This window comes from Apium graveolens, chromosome 2, assembly GCF_009905375.1.
Source record: "Apium graveolens cultivar Ventura chromosome 2, ASM990537v1, whole genome shotgun sequence".
In the NCBI taxonomy this organism is placed as follows: domain Eukaryota; kingdom Viridiplantae; phylum Streptophyta; class Magnoliopsida; order Apiales; family Apiaceae; genus Apium; species Apium graveolens.
Genome location: NC_133648.1, coordinates 83,594,067 through 83,599,910, shown reverse-complemented (window position 1 = coordinate 83,599,910; position 5,844 = coordinate 83,594,067).

Here is a 5,844-nt window from a genome sequence, read left to right as displayed (position 1 = left end):
CTCTGAATCTGGCCTCAGGGGTGAAATCTGCATGGGGATCTCACTACTCTCAGAAGGGTCCTCCTCTGGGTCTGAACTAACATACACAGGCTCCTCTGGAGAGGGTGGAATAGGGTCCACAGGGGTACCAGTCAAACTAATCTCTGAGTCTGAGTCACTACCACTACTAGGATCCTGAGAGAAAACACAAAACAGCAACCAAGAAACAATGTTAGGGTTAAATAAAGCTTCCAGCTAACTCACACCCTAACTCTAGTTTCCACTTTACCACTCAATAATTTCCTTAGACTATACCTTAATAGTCTAACACAACTCTACATGAGTCGAACTCTCTCGCGATATAGATATATTCCCAAAATACCCTTTTTAAAACCTACTTGTCTCAGGGACTAGATCCTGTAGCTCTGATACCAACTTGTGATGCCCTCAATCTCGGGGTTAGGAAATGAGGACTCACACACCTCTATTCTAATAACTAAATATGCATAAACCCCGATTAACTACTAACAGGATCAACATGATAAAGTATGAGACAAAATTACAACTACCAATCAAAAAATATAACTTACAAACCCGAAATACTATTAAATAAACAATATCGATTCTGGCTGGGAACTGACAGATAACCCATTGTATCTTTATACACCTCTTTCTAGGCACGAGCTCACTCATAACAACCACTACCTGCTCTAGCAACCGGAAGCCCTCAACACGGTAGGGACCACCAGGTACGCTCTTACGAGCAGTGCGCCTAAGCCTGTCCATCTTCTTGCTTAACTGCCATGGTTAGATTAAGACAAAACAAATGAGTATAAAACTCAGCAAGTAACTATATAGCAGTTCTACACTATCAAATCTCAATATACTTTGAACCAACTAGGGAATTCTACTTTAATTAATCTAGGTGGCAGATTTCCATTTTTTTTTTCTTTGGGATAAGGAAAGGTATCTAAAGAATAGTAGGACTTTCAAGAAACTAGGCTCGAAACATGACGAAAGTCGACATTCATCACAATTCATTATAGGATCAAAATAGATCTTTCGATAGAGGAAAGCAACATTATTTCAAGATATAGAATCAATCATATGATTAACAATTTCAAGAATCAGGGTTCTCGAGCTTTAAGCTTCACAATGACATTACCAACTCTTTTCAAGACAATATAATCCATTTTCATTTTCAAAAATCAATTTACTGAATAAAAATTTCAGTTCCCTTTTAAATAATCACTTAGAACCCTTGATTGGATCACTTTATCTTTCCATTTCATTACATACGGGTGATCAGCCTGTATCGACCTCCATTCCGGTCTTTAAGGTACCAATCGGCATAATTTCAGCCTTAAATTGGACTAGTCCCACTAGCGTCTTACCATGACTAGACTAGTCCCACTAGCCTCTTACGTCTCAATCCAATCCATCAGGAATTCATTTGGAAAACCTTGAGTTGGAAAAACAAATAGGTTTTCTAAAATCCATTTTATCATTACCAAGCATTTGAAATCATTCGGACTCTTTCAAGTCGAAACTCATTCTTAAATCAGATTTTAAAGAAGCAAGGTTCAAGGGGTGAATCAAAGATACGCAAGGAACAATTCTCAAGAATTCAGTATAAGGGACAACAAGGAACTAAATTAGAAGGATCAACTTTAACTTAGGGATCAATAGGGTGATCAAGAGAAACAGGGTATTATTAAACAGAGTTAACCAAGATAATCAATAGGCTCAATATGATTCATGGCATTATAGGTAACTTGAACAGAAAGGTCTGGTTATCAGTGAGTGAAATCAATAGGCTTATCAATAACAGGTTATCAAGAACAGGGATTCTTTAAATCAATAACAGGGTTTCATAAAACATGGGTCTCATAAAGCAAGGGTTCCATGCTTAAACAGTTCAATACTCTACATGGTATGAACAACATTTTCTTTATAAACATTTACACAAGTAATCAGAGTTACTTGCCTGAAATTGCTTTCCTGAGGGTTGAACTACTGCCACCTAGTAAATACTTTATTTTCCTAGCCTGAATGCCCTCACGCTCCAAATCTACAATAAAACCAAAATCTTAATCAGATTCTCAACTCTCGTTCCCGGAAAGATCACTCTATACGATAACTCGATTATATCTTTGACTCGAGCATACGAATATAGCTTATACATATAAGCACATAGCACATAGCATATCCCTTTTTCGTAGCTTTTATATCCTTATACACTTAGCAATCAAAGCGTACTAGCTTGACCTTGGCTATTTCTCAAATCACACTATCACGACTCTTTTACGAGTACAAGACCTAATTACAACCAAACATTTACGTATATTATATCAATCAACTTAATTTCATTTTCTTTTGCTCCTTAATTCGAGCCTCATACTATAATCAAGCAACAAATTCCTAAATATTTACTTATACACTTTCAATCATCCTTTTAATCACAAAAACCAAGTAATTTGACTTTCGTTCCTTATGGCCTATTCGGCCTTATCACACAAAATCCACCAAATACCAACTTTAACTCACATACATACACACAACTCATTCAAAGCTATTAAAGTATCATTCTTCTTCATTTTAATCATAAAAATTCGAACAAGCATACATACTTGCGCGCATACAATTCAATTTTAACTTATCATGATATCAAACACTTTATCTTTATCAAGTAAGCCAACTAAGTTTCTTAACACAATTGATTTTCACCTAAATCACAACATGCATCCATTCATTCATCAAATTAGTCCCTTTTAACTTAATTTAATTCGGTAAAACTTAATTTTACTTCTCAAGGACAAATCAATGACATGCACATCTTTATCCTTTTTAAAACTAGCATGCAATCACTTTTAGGCCATTTATACTTAGTGTTTACCAAGTTTATCTCACAAAAAATCAATTTCCTTTCTTATTAATACCAAAAATTCGAACTTAACTTAGCATGCATCAACAATTTCATTCCTTTTTAATCTAATCACAATCCATCATCATTTTAAACAAGTTAACTCAAATCAAACAACTTTAAAGATTAAAACCATTCGGCCTTTTTCAAAAACAAACATGCAACTTGATATTCTTAATCCTTGAATCACAAATCCACCTATATTTCAACATCAAATCAATGACTCATGCATTTCAACACAATCAACTTGATTCCTTTAAAATAGTAAGGGCCATTCGGCCTTTTAATCAAAACATCACATGCAAACATAAATAAGTGATCTTAAGGTTCTAGAGCTCAGTTTTTAACATCATAGCTCACCACCGGTTCACCGGAGTTCATCACCGGTGGCGGTGGCTTCACGGTGGTGCCCTCATTCGAGGGTGTCCAACCACGAAACCTCCGATTTCTCAAAAGAAATGCATCAACGCCACATGCAAACTGATTTCAGCACAATAATCATAGGATACGAACTAATCAAGCAAGCCCTCGGTTCTTGGCTCAAAACCGAACCCAAAACACACACACTTCGGCATGCAAGCTTAATCACACACATGCACATACTTCTACCTATACATAAGTGTTTAGCAAGAAGAATTAGGGATGATTGATGAGTTTGATCAAGGAAAAAGGAGGTATACTGAGAGAGATTGAAGAGAGAGCCGAGAGAGAGTTGTTCGAGTGAGAGAGAGAGAGGGAGTGAAAGAAAAAGAGGAGAGAAAAGAGTGAGTGCACGGAAAAGAAAGAAAAAAATGGGGAGGAAGGAGTAATTTATACTCCACCAACACAAGGGCAAAATGGTAATTTAATAACTCTTTCTTTTAATTTGCACTTTCTTTCTCTTTTTACTCAAATGCAACGAAATTCAAAATAAAAATATTTCTCTTTCGGAAAGTCGAGGATTATTGAAAATGACAATTTTAACACGTAGGTCTCGAAATCAGCTTTTTATCCATTACTCATAATAAGAATTTGAGCGAACGGTTGATTTTATATGAATTCCGCAAACTTGCTTTATTAAATACAATTTCCACATAAAATTGATTTAAAAATGCAAAGATCAACAATCACATTCACTTATTATTTTTAAAAAGTCTCTAGGATCATTACGAAGGTAACCAAACAAATCCCATATTTTTATCCTTCTCGGATGATTTTATAAAAATGCGCGAAGGTTAATTAAACCTTTACTTAAATCACGTAATTCCTTTAAAATTCACAAAATTGACACAGAACACATAGTCATGCACACAGTCAAGCAATCACACACATATAGTCACATAATGACTCAGGTCTGATCATAGAATCTATCCCTCTTTAATCTTTATCCTCTTTAACGCGTACCGGGTCACGTTCAGCCTGACGGCCCGACGCTCAGCGTTTCGATTACGCTTCTCATTATCTTTGTCAATCAACACGTCTCTTAAGACAAAATACTTTATTCATTCACTTCACATATAACTCTTATTTTATATTTTTTAATTTCTATATTAGGACGGGTCCGTTCTACCTGACGGCCCGACACCAAGCTTAATTTCTAAGCTGACTTTTTAAATTGGAATGTTTTTATTCACGCTCCCAAACTCTAGTATACAGATAAGACAAATAATCATCACTTAGTCACATAATTATAATCTCATCACATAACACATACTTTATTTTCTTAATTACGACGAAAAATTCTCAGTCGTTACATTATGGCCTTGTCATTGAGAATGACAATGAGTTGTCAATCATTGATGATGACGACCCTGTGACCTATAATGAGGCTATGAGTAGTGTTGACTCAGAGAAATGGCATAGTGCCATGAAATCCGAAGTGGAATCTATGTATACCAACCAAGTATGGACTCTAGTTGAGGCGCCTGAAGGTGTTAAGCCTATTTGTAACACCCCAAAATCCGGGGTCGGGGATCCGGGTTGTCACGAGTTCCATTTCCCTTAACAACACTTAATCTAAATAAACAACCAATTACTACGTACTGTGACCCCACAATATACACACACACCACAAGTTATAGTCTCAGAGATGAATACCAAAAATAACACAAGTCATTTTATTTCACAATTATAAACCATTACACCTTAAAAGGGTTTCTTAATAATTTACATATTTCTTGCCATTATTACAATTCATATAGATACATAAGTCTGGTGCATCAAAAGTTGGAAGCCTAGCCTATTGGTAGATCCTATCTCAGCTACACGACATTAAGGCTTTCAGAAAACTGCTGAACGTTTCCTAACCGCTTGCGAATTGGAAGCTTGGTCATGTTTATCTTTTCTATCTGTTGTTGTGTGATGAAAGAAGAAAGTAAGGGTGAGCAACAAGCCCACTGAAATACTATGCATAATAATTTACAAAATATGAGCATTCTCACAGTACTCATGAAAGTCTTGGTCAAAAAGAAATGAACCAAGTTTGATATCTTAACGCGACCAAGTCACAAAATATTCAGTATATATACTTTTCAAAATCTTGGAAGTCCTCTTCCATTCATAATATACACAGAGTTCCAGTTTAAAACTGTATAAAAATATCGTTGCAAGGTGATCTCATATATCTAACCTTGTCTCAACATTTTTCTGAAAATCTTTGTCATGCATAAAATAATCATTTACTAGATATAAGTTGAAAAGATGAAGTTTACTAGATACTCCAATATACTTATATCTTTTCCGAATATGACTTGAACTACCACCGTTCAAGGTATAATCAGTTTCAAAAGTTCATCACATAGATGAGACTACAAAATAAGACTTGAATAGATTCAATCTTTGAAATATCATTTAAAAGAAATGAAGTTACGAGATACTTCATTAAGTCCCGATATATATATACACCTATATATCTCATACTTTCCTTGAAAACATCTGTTATAAAAAATATAAACAGAGTTATA